General features: G+C 35.3%; 1 non-coding gene across 1 annotated transcript; it reads right to left on the bottom strand.

Moving 5' to 3' along the window:
• Window positions 1–8,292: 8,292 nt before the first annotated feature.
• Window positions 8,293–8,398, bottom strand: LOC140853574 (small nucleolar RNA R71). The gene has a single exon (XR_012136644.1). It is a non-coding gene; the product is annotated as a small nucleolar RNA R71 (small nucleolar RNA).
• Window positions 8,399–18,012: the final 9,614 nt, after the last annotated feature.

Raw genomic sequence — 18,012 nt, forward strand, 5'->3', positions numbered from 1 at the left:
ATAGGCACTACATGCTCCTAAACGAGGTGCTCGCACGTCCGTGAGGCCAGCGGTGGCGTATAGGCACCTACAATTCATATGTAAGCACCTACAATTCATGTAGGCGCCTACATATGGAGGAGACTGCTGGCAGAGCAGCCAGGCCTGACAGACGTGCGAGCATCTCGCCTAAGAGTATGTAGCGCCTACATGTGAATTATGGGCGCCTACATTCATGTAGATGCCGACATGCAGAGGCCTCCATCGATGGTGGTACAGTCAAGCCCGACGGACGTACGAGCTCTTCATCTAGGAGCATGTAGGTGCCTACATCTGAATTGTAGGTGCCTATAATTGAATTGTAGGCACCTATAATTCACATGTAGGCACCTATAATTCATGTAGGTGCCTACATGCAGAGGAAGCCACTGATGGGACGACGGACCAATGAAAGCCGACGGTAGTGTAGCCAGACCCGATGAATGTGCGACGCCTCACCTAGGAGCATATAGCGCTTACATGTGAATTATATATGCCTATAATTGAATTGTAGGCACCTACATGTGAATTGTAGGTGCCTACAATTCACATGTAAGTGCCTAGATGTTCTATGTAGGTGAGGCGCGCGCATCCGTTGAGCCTAACTGTGCCTCTGCCGACCCACCCCATCCCGTGGGCCATGCCACCTACTTCGGACTTCTCTCATATGTATCTTTGCCGTTTGGACTTTGTTTGGGATGTTCTTGGCTTGTTGGACCGAAGAGGGTGGATGCGGGGCGGCTGTATCTCTTCGTCATATTTTTTTTTTTATGGTGAATGAAGGTGCCTTCAGCACTGTAGCATAATGAGAGAGGGGAGGGTGGCATCGCGTCACAGTCAATACGTGCTTTTTCCATCGCATCTCTTTTTTTTTTTAAATAATGTCAGATTAGTTAACGGGTAAGGGATGTCCTCCGTTTGCTTTTTAGAAAAGTCTTGGAGATGTGCGTCGATCTAATGACCGAAGAGTCGACCGGATATAAGCTGAAATCTGATTGATCAGATCCTAATCTATCTTTTATTATTAATATTATTTTTATCTAAATTTATATATAAATATATTTAGTTCTATATCAATTATGTATTGTATAGAGCCTGAGTACTTATATGGATTAAGAAATTCAAATATTATACTCTAGCTCACTTTTTTTTTTTGGAAAAGATGCTGGATTGTGATAGTTTTGAATAATATCAAAGTAGATCATGTCCATGACTCCATACAAATTAGAAGATACTGTAAAACACGCTCATTATGACTAACTATGAATTGGATTTGTGATATCCACCTCACTTAACTTGACTAGCCTTTTTTGGGAGAGATAATGCATGCCCATCTAAAGATGGTTATGCTTTCAACTGGCCTATTTTGTTGGAGGTAATGCCCATCCAAAAGAGAACATTTGTGCTGGCAATAGTGCATGGTGGGCACGTTTTGAGACGAGAATCTACGACTTTCTATGTCCGAAATGAATATAAACTCGTGCCAAATAGGGATCCTCTGCATTGCTTGTAGCGACCCACAAAATACAATGCAGTCATAGAATGATCATCATCTGACTGATGGATGGCCATCAAATAATATGAATATAAATATAAATTACATATACAGCAATCATTTAGAGATGCACCGTATTCTACATCATGTATGTTAAAAAAATGTTGAGTATGAACTGTGACTTCATATTTATTTTTTTTGATAAAAAATAATTTTATTTATTTAATAGAATGGTGCTGTGGTGGTTTTAAAGATTGATGACGCTACAGCTAAAAAATTATTGTATGCATCAGATACAAGTGGATTAAATATTCGTTGCAACGATGATACCATATCATTATTGTAATAAATCAATCAAATGATGAAATACAAAGAATAGAATGAGATATTTTTATAAAAATTAATAAAATATATAATAATTGATAAAATATAAATATTTTAATTAATTTATTATAAATTTGATATGATATTATTGTTGCATCGAATATTTATTCATGCTAAATGAATGAGGATAAATCCCGAAGCTCATGCACGGAGGATAGCACCGGTAATTGGTGAAATTCGAGAGGTAGCGTGGCGTGTTATCCACCGTGGACTCTGACGCGGTCCACTTGCACCTGGTGCATGCAATACGGATGCGTCAACCAGGGGCAGCACGGCTCTGTCCGGTTCCATCACCTACGAGGTGTCATCATCGTGTTCAGAGCCACGAGAAGCAATGGAAAAATATATGCTGAGCGCCATCATTATTCCGTGGTCCATCCTTTTCGAATTACGCAAAAGTGCATGCACGAGTGCTGATATGGCATACAAAACCAATGAAGCATTACGAGACCGGTCCGGCCTCAGCTCCAATTTACCGATGCTCGTGTTGCAACAATCCCCCACCACCACGCAACATGCATGTGGAGATGAGCGGGGAATTAAATGGTCATGACTGGCAATTCTTTTTTTTTTTTTTTTAATTTTTGGTAAGAGATGACTAGCAATTCTTAAGTCATGACATATTGCATACAAACGATATGATTCACTTAAACGGGTATTAACTAGTTTGGTTGATTTTACCAGAAAAAATTAGTTCAGATGATAAAATTGTTGAAAGTTATTATCAGTATTCTTTATATCAAAAGAGTAAAAATAGTGCACCATATAGAATACATCCTGTAAAGGAGCTGGTTGGCAAATTAATCTGTTGCAAAAAATAATCAGTATTCGAGTGCATTTGAATACCTATAAAATCATTTCTTTGTAACTTTAAAATATTTCATTTGCAACAAAATAATTGGATTCCAAATGCACCAGTAGGCGTAACTTACATATAAGCTTATACAAGCACTCCCACTGCTGACCTAGCATCAAGTTCTAATAAATCCATCATCTCATCCTATCCGTTGAGCCGAACAGCATAAAATTTAATTTAATAATACAAATATTAAAACATATAATAAAATATACAATAGCTTACTAAAAAATGATAGTTTCAAAATTAACATAAATTGTTCATTGAAGAAAAGATAAAATACATAGTGTAATACTACACAATCATAAACAGATATATGACTGTAAAATATTAAAAATTTTATTTTTTAAGATATATCTACCATATAAATCTATCATCTATAACTACTTAATAATAGGTATATTTATTATGTCATAATGATGTCACAATTCATTTCAGGTTAACCCAATGGTTGAACCATGACTCATAACCAGACCACTTTTCCACTTCTACCAACCACATGTTTTTGATTCGCTCTTGATTGGTATCTCATTTTCATTCCTAAGACACCTCCCACTTATTTTGTAATCACTTGTTCCATTAATCAATTTCATTGGTAAGAAAATATAAAAGCATTTTAGATTGCTTCTAAATCCAAAAAAAGAAAGGATTCTCTCAAATCAAATCGCTTTTGGGGATAACTATTTTTCAAAACCAATTTTTTTATAAAATTAGTTTAACAAGATATGGAAATATTTTTGAATTGTTTCTAAACATTATTTGTTAAAATAAGAAATATGATGAGTTATACTAGAACACCAAGGTGCATTTGGTGCTAAACGCTTTCTAATGGAATTAATAATAGTCTTAAAAATAAAATTTGACATCCTTATAAAATATCTAAAGGCTAAAATTTATTTAATTTAAAGAACTCTCACCTATGCAATATAGCTAGTAAGAACAAGCATACAATACACTGCATTATTTGTAAATTCAAATGGTTAATCTTCATCTAAATATTTTGAAATATATACAGAATAGGTTTCAACTGATTAAGATGCTTTTCAACTAGTGAGAAGATAGCATCATATCATTAAAATCATCTATTTTCTATTGATTTGGAAAATATAGGATTTTTAGCCTATAGGTATTTTGTGTACTCCAGATCATAATCGATGGCATCAATTTTCATTTTTGAGAGGTCTATTATTGATTTCCACAAGGAAGCATTTAGGGCCGAATGCCCTTGAGTGCATTCTAACCTAATTCAAACATAATATTTTATTATAAATGATATCCTTTTTATTAGTAATTAGTTTAAAATGTAAGATAAAGTTTTTGTGATCTGTATGTAATAAAACCTGAAATTTTGTTTTTATTTTTTTCTTCGCATTGCATATTTTCGTTTGCTAGTTATTGATAGCATCAAACTATTAGTAATTATAACTTAATTAAATAATTTTAAAATATAGTATATTGTTTGGAAACTTCATGATACAATTGTTCTTTTAAGAATCAAAATGAATAACATGCAGATATTTCTTTCTTATCATATTTGTTTGCTTGTTAGACAAAATGAATGCCCGTAACATGCTTAAAATTTAGCCGGTCAAAAACTCATCAAGTTGGACCAAATCTAATATATTCACTCTTGGCTAGCCATGATAGGAATGCTATTAAGCTTTTATAAAAGGAGAAAGGATTCCAGTTGACAGGAATCCCATTAAGGTTTTACAAAGGGAGAGAGGATTCAAGTTGAAGATGGTGGTGCCATGGCAGAGAGGGACTTAACTAGTATTTCAAGTCCTTGGAGATTGGATTAATGGTTTAAGAGGGAAAAGGAGATGTTTGAGGGTCGGTTAAGTAAAAGGGAAAAAAGGAGCATAAATGCTTTAACTTTTCTTCTAGGAGGGAAACAATGATTGGGAGGTATGGCCCATCATTTTTTCCTCAAAACTTAACCATTTCCTACCAACTTAGAGAAGTAGATGGAAGTCAGGTTTTTTTATTTTTATTTATATTTTTTGGCTATAAAGATTTTGTTTTTTTTTTTTACTTTTTAGTGTTAGAGGTAAAGAAGATAAACACAAGATGGAGAAAGTCAAAAGGAATAAAGAAATATGGATTCTCCTATGCTGACATGAGAATTCAACGGAGGCCTTCATTTATATAGTAATTCCATTGTACAAGTAAAAGGTAGAGTGGTGTGCCTATCTAACTATAAGTAGATGAGATATATATGGAAAGTGCATCAATCTATACAAGAAATAAATGTCAATAATTAAAAAATGATAAATTATATAGATACCCCTTCAACTTTTTGTGATTTACACTTATATTCCAAATATATTTTTTAATTAAATCCCAAAAATTATGAATTGGTTGCAATATGGCCCAGACATCCATGCAAGCCCTAATGCTATTAATTATGAGTGCGAAATGATTAATGTACCCTTAAATTTTTGTTCCTGCCAAAACATAGCTCCTCTTCTAATCCAACTAACAAAGATATGAATAGAATTTTGTGTCTAAACTTATCTCACATAATAATTATATTTTCATGAATCTTTATTGAGATGGACGATTGGGCCACATTATAGCCATCAAAGTTTTAAATCCCATGGAACAAAGGCTTCTAGTTTCTCTATAGAACAGGACGTCCCGCTATCCCATTCTATCCCGATAGCAGTCCCGATCATGCATTCTGATGGATATCTTCTATCTTTCTTCCATTCTTCTTCCTTTGTTTCTTTCTTCTTTCTTTTCTTTTTTTCTCTACCTTCCTTTTTTTTCTTTTTTTTTTCTTTTTCCTTCCTTTCTTTTTTTAATTTTCTTCTTTTTTCCTTTCACTTTTTCTTTTTTCTTCATCTTTTCTTTTTCTTCTTTTCTTTTTCTTTTTCTCTCCTTGCATAGATGGGTCCCAAAGTTCCAACCTCATTTTGATCCTATATTCTCATAGAAACAGAATGGGATGGTCGGAACGCCCTCCGACCTATGACACATAAAACCTTTGCAGCCATAATTTAAGTTTTGGGATTTAATTGAAAAAAAAAATAGAACTCATGAGATGGAAGTGTAAATCATGAAATTTTGAGGGGGTGCTGCTGATAAACACTTAATTTAAGTCATTTAAAGCAGAAAATTATATTTAATTTATTTTATTTATTAAGAATTTGATATTTATTTTTATGTTTTACAGGAAAGATGATCGTCGATACAAAGAGTCCGATTCATAGATCAAAAAGACTCAAGTTTAAAGAAAATTGGACTTAAAATAAAATTAAAATAAAAGAAGGATGCATACAGTATTATAGAAAATGAAGATACTATGCAAGAAATCCAAAAGGATATAGATGTAATTGTAAAGAAACAAAATTTTTTTTTTTGGAATAAAAAAATTTCTTTTTGAAGCGTTAACGCCTGCGTGAGCGCGCAGAAGGCGCGACGCAGAAGCAATGCGGGCGCGACTCGGAAGCAACGCGGGCGAGGCAGTGGGTGCGGGCGTGGGTGCAGGCGCGAGGCAGGCAGGTTCGCAGGGAATTTGATGCTGTGGACACAGTGACGAACAAATGCTTATTAAAAGGAAAAAAATATGATATTTGAAAATACTTCAAGAGGAAGAATTTATATTTTCTTTATCTGTTTGTGATCTTTCCATCTCATCCATCCATCTTTTAGTCCTTAGTATTTTCTTTAGTCCCACATCGAAAAACCATGTAAAACTCCTCCCCCCTAGCACCTATAAAAAGGCTTTTGTACTCCCATTGGAGGGGGAGCCCAAAAATTCTTCTAGAGCCTTGCATAGAGGAATAGAAAGGGACTACTCCATGAGCAGCTAGGCTAGCAGTTTTGGGAGTAGAGAAGAAATTTTGTAACGACACAGAGATGGTTTATTGTTCTAAACTTTCTTGTATTTCTTTATATGCAATAAAAATTATGCTTTTTATTTAAATCATCATGAGTTCTTTATTTGCTCTCTTTTATATGCTTTTATTTATGCTTTCCTGTTAGATTAATATTAGGAACAACTTTTACTTTTCGGAGACGCATCGTGATCTACGGGTACGGAGCATGCCGAAGAAAGAAGAGTTGTTTACCTAGTACTTTTCGGAGACACACCGTGATCTACGGATACGGAGTGTACCGAGGAAAGATAGGTATTTTTTCTAAGATTAATCGCATCTATTTAATAAAAAAAGAGATACAACTCTGTTAGTGCAAATTAATTCAAAACTCCCGAGCTCTTTATTTTCTAATTACATCAATTTTAAAATAATTTATTTTCTAAATCAAAACAATGCTTCTTTCTGTTATTTTGTAATCTCAAATTTTAGCGCCGTTGCCGGGGACCTTGGCACGGTTGAATTTAAAAAAAAAAATCACTGACATTTCATAACACTTAACTAAAATAGCGTAACCTCAAATATAAAAATTTCTAACTTGATTGGATACCTTGTTTCTTTGCATTGTATCTCCATAATTAATTTTAAGGGCACAACCCATTAACTAAGATAAGGTGGAGATTTGATCACCCTTCCTTGGCCCACAAATCACTCCCTTGCATTTGCATAACCTATACCTTAATCTAAAATTAATTAGACGTTGACCCCTAAAGATTTCGAGCTCATTAGGACAAGTGACCCTGAGAGTTGAACCGGGTTAGACTTGGTCAGCTAGCTGGTGTCTAGGCAAGTGGTTTGCGGGACGACTGGGTCCGAAGGAAGGTGGTTTTTAATTGGTTCCGTTCGCTGATCTGGCCAATTTAATTGGTGTCTAAGGAAAGCAATGGGGGGACTTCCACCAACCTTACACTTACTAGCTAGTTGGTTGGTCAAGCTCCGACTTGGAGGGCTTGATGGCTAACTACAGTTAGGAGCTATCTAGAACTAGGGTAACTTTAGGATAGAGAGTCCACTGCATGCTAACTTGATTGTAATTAAAATCTAACCATAACTAATTCTTCTATTAGTTTTAGGACTTCTTAGGATCTCTTCTTTAGAACTCTTTTCTCTCTTCTCTTCTCCTCTTAATAAAAAAAAAAATTCTTAACAGACTAGGATAGTCCTACATAGACCTTTTAGTTGCATGTTAGATCGACGATCATTAAAACCCGACTTGCAACCATTAGACGAAGAATTAGAAAAGACTCTTAGGACTATCCGAGTTAGAAACATGGCTGCACCTGGTGAGGCTAATCCTCCACGCTCATTGAGAGAATATTTCACTCCATCCTTGTATACCTACTCTCCATGCATTCAAGCACCTCCAGTAGAAGCTACCCAATATGAGATTAAGTCTAGCATTATTCAAATGTTGCTATCATTCTATGGACTTAGTAACGAGGACCCATACAAACACTTGGATGAATTTTTTGAAATTTGTTCCACAGTAAAAATTCAAAACTTCTCTGATGATGCCCTTAGGTTGAAACTGTTCCCTTTTTCATTTAAGGACAAAGTCAAGCATTGCTTAAACTCCTTAAACTCTATAACCATTTCAACTTGGGATCATCTTCAGAGAGAATTTCTCAAGAAATACTTTCCAATTGAAAAAATAAATCAAATTAGAAAAGCTATCACTAGTTTTTTCCAATTGGAGGGTGAACTTTTTCATGAGACATGGGAAAGGTTAAGGGATCTCATTCGTAAATATCCACACCATGCTGTCCCTAAATGGCAACTTTGTCAGTATTTTTATGATGGTCTATCGAAGAAACACTGACAAATGGTTGATGCATCATATGGTGGGACATTCATGCTAAAGAGTGAGGATGAAGCCTGGCAGCTCTTTGAAACACTTAGTGAGAATTTCCTACATCATATGTCTGCCACCTCTAGAGAACAACCCATGCTTCAACAAAAAAGAAGTAGAATTTATCAGATTGGAAATGTCATGGATATCCACAGTAAGGTAGATGAACTATCCCAAAAATTAGACCGTCTTCTAAATACTGGACAATCCCCAATTTCACCTAACCCAATTCAAGAAGTTTGTGCATTGTGTGCAAGTCCGAACCATTTTGTTAGTAAATGCCTAGCCGCACCTCAATTTTCTGAGTTTGTGCACGAGCAGGTTCAGCAAACTCAAGTCCAACAAGCTCGCAAATCAGGAAACAATCCATATTCGAACACTTATAACCCTAGCTGGAGAAATCATCCAAATTTTTCCTGGAGACCACAACCTGTGGTTGGCCCTACCGTACCTTGACCTTAATATCAGGATCCAACATATAGGCATGGACCATACCATCAATTTTAAAATGCTCCTCAACCGTCTACTACTGGTCACAGCTTAGCTTTTGAGAAAAAAGTTCTGAAAGTACTAGAATGATTAGAAGTCAACACTCAGATCCTTAACTCCCACACACAATCTATTGCTAAGCTAGAGACCCAAATAGGTCAACTAGCGACTGCATTCAGTAGGAGGGAAGGAGAAAAATTATCTAGCCAACCCGAGAGCAACCCAAGAGGGCAATTTGTGATTGAGAGTTCTAATACCCCAGAAGTTTTTTCTGAACATGCCAAATCAATCATGACTTTGAGAAGTGGGAAGGTCGTTGAACACTAGTAAAACCAATGTGACCGATCCTAAACTTCTAATCGAAGCTAAATCACCCAAGAACAAGGAAGACCTTAAAATAGAGAATGAACCAACTGCACCAGAATCATCTTACTTGCCTAAAGTCCCATTTTTGGATGCCCTGAAAGCCCTTATTCTTGTAGATAAGAAGGGAGGAAGACTCGATGAGATGTTGGAATTGTTTAAGCAAGTCCAAATTAATCTTTTTCTTCTAGATGTAATCAAACAGGTCCCTGCTTATGCCAAATTTTTGAAAGATTTGTGCATCCAAAAACGTAAATCTAGATCATAAATTCCAAAGAAAGTATGCCTCACTGAACAGGCTAGTTCTGTCGTCTAGCATGCCACTCCTCCAAAGCTTAAGGACCCAGGAGCCCCCATCATTTTCTGTGTTATAGGAAATTATCACATTGAAAAAGCTCTTCTGGACTTAGGGGCAAGTGTGAATATTTTGCCTAGTTCAGTGTATGAATTTTTTGGATTCGGAGAACTGAAATCCACATCAGTCACACTACAGTTAGCTGACAGATCAATTAAAGAACCACGTGGAATGCTTGAGGATGTCTTGGTCAAGGTAGATAAGTTTTACTTTTCAGTTGATTTTCTGGTTTTCGATATGGAACTAGTGGCAACCCAAGATAAATTTTCATTATCTTAGGATGATCCTTTCTAGCTACAACAAATGCATGCATTAATTATAGGACAGGAGTCATGGACGTATCGTTTGGGAATAAGAAACTAAGACTGAATGTGTTTGGTGCTTTTCAAGGACCATCAATGGATAGTTGCTTCAAAGTAGATACACTAGAAGACATTATAGAAGATGCAACACCCACAATTCTAGCACCAGACCCCTTAGATACTTGCTTGGCTCATATTGGAGTGTATGACTTTGAGGGATATATGAAAGAAGTTAACACCTTGTTGGTACACCACATGATAAAACCACTCCTCCATGGACAATCAAATATGAGCCATTGCCCACCTTTTGTTGGTTTTATTACATATGACGTCTGGCTGAAGACGTTAAACTTAGAGCTTTTTGGGAGGCAATCCAAATTTTTTTAATTTTGTTTTAACTGATCTTTATTTTTTTTTAAGAATAAAGGACTGCTCTGTATGGAAGAGTCTGTCAATAAACTTGACGTCTGGCTGAAGACGTAAAACTTAGCATTTGTTGGGAGGCAACCCAACGATTTCATTTTTTTTTTTACTTTACTGCAGCTGCAGAAATTTAGAACAAGAGCCTATTAATCAATGAAGCTATCTTCAACTTTCGAAGCAAAATTATCTCAGGTGCACTCTCTCCTTTTATTTTCTTTGCTTTCCTACTCCATTGAGGATAATGTAGATTAAGTTGGGGGGAAAAGAAATTAATCAAATTCTCGAATATGGTCAGAAATAATTAGTTTTGTGTATCCAAATTTTATTTTGATTAAGAGTCAATTAGGCATCCTAATCAATGAATGATTAACGGTCAAGAGAATTTTAGAGATACTGAGGAATAAATTATTAAGAAAACTCAATGAATGGTAGAGTTTGGACTAGACCAAATTATAGGAGTGATTCTACAACCCTCTTCTTACTGATCTCAATAAAGAATCTGCTTCATGAGAGATTGGGTGGAAAGGTTGAGGTATGCAAAAATTCTTCTTAAAATATATTTTTTATTAAAAAAAATATTGATTTTCTACTGAGTAACCGAACCCCTTCACCTAAGTAAGTGTTGTGGTTCGCGTAAAAAGGTGGACAATGTTAAAAAAAAAATAGTGGATAATAAGGGGACTAAATTGCAAGAAGATAATAAACCCCTCTCACATTAAGTTAGAGGATTTAAAGAGTAAAGTGGGGAGTACGTGAAAGAAAAGCTCTTGAAATTTTTTTAGTTAATACTCAGCCACTAATTGGGTCAAATTGATAATCTAATGAAGTATCTCTTTAATGGTCTGACCAGGTATCATCTACCTTTTGGGATGCCTAATTTGACTTTTGATTCAAGATCGAGTCGGTACACAATACTGATATATCTATTTTACTCGAGGACGAGCAAAATTCAAGTTGGGAGATGTGATAAACACTTAATTTAAGTCATTTAAAGTAAAAAATTATATTTAATTAATTTTATTTATTAAAAATTTAATATTTCTTTTTACGTTTTACAGGAAAGATGATCGCCGATACAAAGAGTCCGATTCATAGATCAAAAAAACTCAAGTTTGAAGAAAATTAGACTTAAAATAAAATTAAAATAAAAGAAAGATGCATACGGTATTATAGAAAATGAAGATACTATGCAAGGAATCCAAAAGGATATAGATGTAATTGTAAAGAAACAAAAGTTTTTTTTTGAAATAAAAAAGTTTCTTTTTGAAGCGTTAACGCATGCGTGAGCGCGCAGAAGGCGCGACGCAGAAGCAACGCGGGTGAGGCAGCGGGTGCGGGCGTGGGCGCAGGCGCGAGGCAGGCAGGTTCGTGGGGAATTTGATGCTGTGGACACAGTGACGAACAAATGCTTATTAAAAGGAAAAAAATATGATATTCGAAAATACTTCAAGAGGAAGAATTTGTATTTTCTTTATCTATTTGTGATCTTTCCATCTCATCCATCCATCTTTTAGTCCTTAGTATTTTCTTTAGTCCCACATCGAAAAATCATGTAAAACTCCTCCCTCCTAACACTTATAAAAAAACTTTTGTACTCTCATTGGAAGGGGGCCCAGAAATTTTTCTAGAGCCTTGCATAGAGGAATAGAAAAGGACTACTCCATGAGCAGCTAGGCTAGCAGTTTCGAGAGTGGAGAAGAAATTTTGTAATGACACAGAGATGGTTTATTATTCTAAACTTTCTTATATTTCTTTATATGCAATAAAAATTATGCTTTTTATTTAAATCGTCATGAGTTCTTTATTTGCTCTCTTTTATATGCTTTTATTTATACTTTCCTGTTAGATTAATATTAGGAACAACTTTTATTTTTTGAAGACGTACCGTGATCTACGGGTACGGGGCATGCCGAAGAAAGAAGAGTTGTTTATCTAGTACTTTCCAAAAATACGCCATGATCTACGGATACGGGGTGTACCGAGAAAAAATAGGTATTTTTTCTAAGATTAATCGTATCTATTTAATAAAAAAGAGATACAACTCTATTAGTGCAAATTAATTCAAAACTCCCGAGCTCTTTATTTTCTAATTACATCAATTTTAAAATAATTTATTTTTTAAATCAAAATAATACTTCTTTCTATTATTTTATAATCTCAACTTAGCCCAAGGTCCCTGAGGATACGATCTCGACTCATCCTACCTACGTAGTGAGTAGAGTTATTTTTGATGAAATAACTCTACTCACTACGTAGGTAGGATGAGTCGAGATCGTATCCTCAGGGACCTTGGGCTAAGTTGAGATTATAAAATAAAAGAAAGAAGCATTGTTTTGATTTAGAAAATAAATTACTTTTAAAATTGATGTAATTAGAAAATAAAGAGCTCGAGAATTTTGAATTAATTTTATACTAGCAGAGTTGTATCTCTTTTTTAATTAAATAGATACGGTTAATCTTAAAAAAAATATCTATCTTTCCTCGACACACCCCGTACCTGTAGATCACGGCGTGTCTCCGAAAATTACTAGGTAAACAACTCTTCTTTCCTCGGCACGTCGCGTACCCGTAGATCACGGCGCATCTCCGAAAAGTAAAAGTTGTTCCTAATATTAATCTAATAGAAAAGCATAAATAAAAGCATATGAACGAGAGCAAATAAAGAACTCATGATGATTTAAATAAAAAGCATAATCTTTATTGCATATAAAGAAATATAAGAAAGTTTAGAACAATAAATCATCTCTGTGTCGTTACAAAATTTCTTCTCCACTCCCAAGGCTGCTAGCCTAGCTGCTCATGAAGTAGTCCCTTTCTATTCCTCTATGCAAGGCTCTAGAAGAATTTCTGGACTCTCCCTTCAATGAGAGTACAAAAGTCTTTTTATAGGTGTTAGGAGGGAGGAGTTTTATATGATTTTTCGATGTGGGACTAAAGAAAATATTAAGGACTAAAAGATGGATGGATGAGATAGAAAGATCACAAACAGATAAAGAAAATATAAATTCTTCCTCTTGAAATATTTTCAAATATCATATATATTTTTTTTAATAAGCATTTGTTCGTCACTGTGTCCACAGCATCAAATTCCCTGCGAACCTGCCTGCCTCGCGCCCGCGCGCACACTGCCTCGCCCGTGTTGCTTCCGCGTCGCACCCGCGTTGCTTCATCATGAGCCTTCTGCGCGCTCACGCACGCGTTAACGCTTCAAAAAGAAACTTTTTTATTTCAAAAAGAAACTTTTATTTTTCTACAATTACATCTATATCCTTTTGGATTTCTTGCATAGTATCTTCATTTTCTATAATACCGTATGCATCCTTCTTTTATTTTAATTTTATTTTAAATTCAATTTTCTTCAAACTTGAGTCTTTTTGATCTATGAATCGGACTCTTTGTTTCGACGATCATCTTTCCTGTAAAATATAAAAAGAAGTATCAAATTTTTAATAAATAAAATAAATTAAATATAATTTTTTACTTTAAATGATTTAAATTAAGTGTTTATCACACCCCAACTTAAATTTTGTTCATCCTCAAGTAAAATAGATATATCAGCATTGTGTACCGACTCGATTTTGAATCAAAAATTAGGTTAAGCATCCCAAAAGGTAGATGATACCTGGTCAGACCATTAAAGAGATACTTCATTGGATTATCAATTTGACCCAACTAGTGGCTGAGTATTAACTAAAAAAATTTCAAGAGCTTTTCTTTCACCAACTCCCCACTTTACTTTTTAAATCCTCTAACTTAATGTGAGAGGGGTTTATTATCTTCTTGCAATTTAGTCCCCTTATTATCCATTTTTTTTTAACATTGCCCACCTTTTTACGCAAACCACAACACTTACTTAGGCGAAGGGGCCCGATTACTCAGTAGAAAACCAATATATATTTTTTTTTATAAATAAAAAGCATATTTTAAGAAGAATTTTTACATACCTCGACCTTTCCACCCAATCTCTCAGGAAGCAGATTCTTTATTGAGATCAGTAAGAAGAGGGTTGTAGAATCACTCTTAAAATTTGGTCTAGTCTAAACCCCACCATTCATTGGGTTTTCTTAATAATTTATTTCTCAGTATCTCTAAAATTATCTTGACCGTTAATCATTCATTTATTAGGATGCCTAATTGACTCTTAATCAAAATAAAATTTAGATACACAAAACTAATTATTTCTGACCATACTCAAGGATTTGATTAATTTTCATTTCCTTCCCCCCCCAACTTAATCTACATTGTCCTCAATGGAGTAGGAAAGCAAAGAAAATAAAAGGAGAGAGTGCACCTGAGATAATTTTACTTCGAAAGTTGAAGATAGCTTCATTGATTAATAGACTCTTGTTTTAAATTTCTGTAGTTGCAGTAAAGTAAAAAAAAATATGAAATCATTGGGTTGCTTCCCAACAAGCGCTAAGTTTTACGTCTTCAGGCAGACTGAATTGAGTATTATGGCGGTATTGGATCCACTAAATCAACAGATTCAATTAATTCTCCATCACTAATTCCATCTATGTAAGGTTTCAATCGCTGACCGTTCACTTTAAAGGTGTTCTCCTGTTTAAGATTTTTGAGTTCTATAGCTCCATGAGGAAATACCTGAGTTACAATGAAAGGTTCGTCCCAACGTGAGCGAAATTTTTCAAGAAACAGACACAACCTAGAATTGAAGAGCCAAACTTTTTGATTGGGCTTGAATATTTTTCGTGCAATGAATTTATCGTGGTATGCTTTAGTTCTGAGCCTTATAAATTCTGGCACTCTCATACGCTTCATTGCGTAGCTCTTCAAGTTTATTTAATTGAAGTCTCCTATTGGAACCTGCATTTTTTATATCAAAGTTAAATTACCGTATGGCCCAAAATGCACGATATTTCAATTCCACCGGCAGATGACAAGCTTTTTCGAATACAAGTCGATAAGGAGACATTCCTATGGGTGTTTTAAAAGCAGTACGGTAAACCCATAATGCATCATCTAAGCGTGCTGATCAGTCTTTTCTATTGGATCTTACCATTTTTTTAAGAATATGCTTGATCTCCCTATTGGAGACCTCAACTTGGCCACTTATCTGGGGGTGATAAGGTGTGGCAACTTTATGGGTTATTCTGTATTTTTTCATTAGCATGTCGAAGTGCTTATTTGTGAAGTGTGTACCCCCATCGCTAATTATGGCTCTTGGGTATCCAAATCGACTAAAGATGTTATGTTGAATGAACTTGATCACGATTTTGTGATCATTGGTTTGGGTTGCCATAGCCTCTACCCATTTTGATACGTAGTCCACTGCTACCAAAATATACTCGAATCCAAATGAGGAGGAAAAGGGTCCCATGAAATCAATTCTCCAAACATCAAAAATTTCTACTACAAGTATAGGGGATAGGGGTATCATATCTTTTCTCAAAATATTTCCTATTTGCTGGCATTGCAGGCACTTACGACTGAATTCATGTGCATCTTTGAATAGTATCGGCCAATAAAACCCACTCTGCAGTATTTTTGCTGCAGTTTTTCTTCCACTAAAATGTCCTCCACATGTCGAAGAATGGCAAAAAGTGAGAATGCTTTGGAATTCACTCTCGGGGACACAATGGTGAATAACTTGGTCAGGACAGTATTTGAATAGTTCAGGTTCTTCTCAGAAATAATGTTTAATTTGTGAGAGAAATTGATCCTTTTCTTGTTTTGTCCAGTGAGAAGGTACTTGTCCTGTTGCCAAGTAATTGACAATATGGGCAAACCATGGAGGACGGCTAGAGGAGATTGCAAAAAGTTATTCGTCACGAAATTTCTCTTTGACCTCATCTATGCCTATCGTGTGTTCAACTAAGATCCTGGAGATGTGATCAGCTACCACATTCTCGAAACCCTTCTTATCTCAATTTTCAGATCAAATTCTTGTAAAAGAAGGATCCATCTGATCAAACACGGTTTAGTATCTTTCTTTCAGAGAAGATATTTCAGAGCTGCATGATCAGAGTAAACTAGAACCTTAGACCCTAACAGATATGAGCGAAATTTTTCAAGGGCGAATACTACTGCTAGTAGCTCTTTTTCTGTTGTGGTGTAGTTTAATTGGGCATCGAAAAGAGTCTTGCTAACATAATAGATCACATGTGGCTCCTTATTGATTTTTTGGCCTAAGACGGCATCTATTGTAAAATCAGAGGCATCACACATAATCTCAAATGGAATGGACCAGTCAGGAGGTTTTATTATGGATGCTGTTGTCAGGGCTGTCCGTAATGTGTTGAATGCTTTCAAACAGTCTTCGTCAAAGATAAATGATGTGTCCTTGGCCAACAGATTGCACAAGGGTCTTGAAATCTTGCTAAAGTCTTTGATGAAGCGTCTATAAAATCCGGTATGACCTAAGAAGGATCGTATTTGTCGGACCGAAGTAGGGGGTGGTAGTTTTGAAATGACCTTAACTTTGGCTTTATCTACCTCGATCTCTCTTTCAGAAATAATATGTCCTAATACAATTTCTTTCCGCACCATAAAATGACTCTTTTTCCAACTTAGGATAAGATTTGTCTCCATACACCGTTTAAGAACTTTGAAAAGATTATGGAGACAATCCTCAAAGGTGGTTCCAAACACAGAAAAATCATCCATAAAAAATTTCAAGATATTTATCCACCATATCCGAAAAAATGGCCAGTATGCACCGTTGAAATGTAGCGGGTACATTGCAGAGTCCGAATGGCATACGCCGAAAAGCGAAGGTGCCATAGGGACAGGTGAAGGTAGTCTTTTCTTGATCATCCAAAAATACAGGTACTTGATTGTACCCTGAATAACCATCAAGAAAACATAAGAAACTTTGTCCTGCTAACCGTTCTAAGATTTGGTCGATGAAGGGCAATGGAAATAATTTTTCTATGAGAAAATATATCAATACAATATCTAGTACTATGCGATATTTGATCATGTTCTTTCTTTGATGGACTAATTCCATGATTCTTTGCAATATTTCTTCTTTGGTGGATCATATATCCTTCTTTGATGTATTGCATATGTATGAGAAGTTTGATCATTCCCCCACAAATTTGGCCAATATAATGGTCAATGAGGCCAAGTTCGATTCTTGATTTTGAAATCAAAGAGCAACCAAGAAACATAGTTAGAACATCTATAATTTTTGACTTGGAAGGATTTCATTATGGAGCATACAGAGTGCTACTTCCAAACATAATGGTAATTAAGTTTATATCTTTTATTTGTGCATGAATCATAGATTAAAAAAAATCATGTGAAGAGCCTCCATGTTGGACATAGAATAGGTAGGGGTGCAAATGGGCTGGATCAGACCAGATCATGAGTGATCCTGATCCAACCCAATTTTTTGATCGGATCTAAATATTGGACCCAAACCCAACCTAATAAAAGATCCTGTCAAATTGGGTCAGGTCCATAATCAAATTGTTAGATCCAATGGATCATTCGGATCGGATCGAGTTCATGCATAATCCAGCCTTGATCCATAAAATACAGATTCAGTTTGGATCTGAATTTAGACCAGTTTAGATTTAGGTTATAAATAATAAGACCAATAAGTAGAAGATTTATAAACAATCTTATTTACAAT

Source organism: Elaeis guineensis, chromosome 13 (assembly GCF_000442705.2).
Source record: "Elaeis guineensis isolate ETL-2024a chromosome 13, EG11, whole genome shotgun sequence".
NCBI classification, from domain to species: domain Eukaryota; kingdom Viridiplantae; phylum Streptophyta; class Magnoliopsida; order Arecales; family Arecaceae; genus Elaeis; species Elaeis guineensis.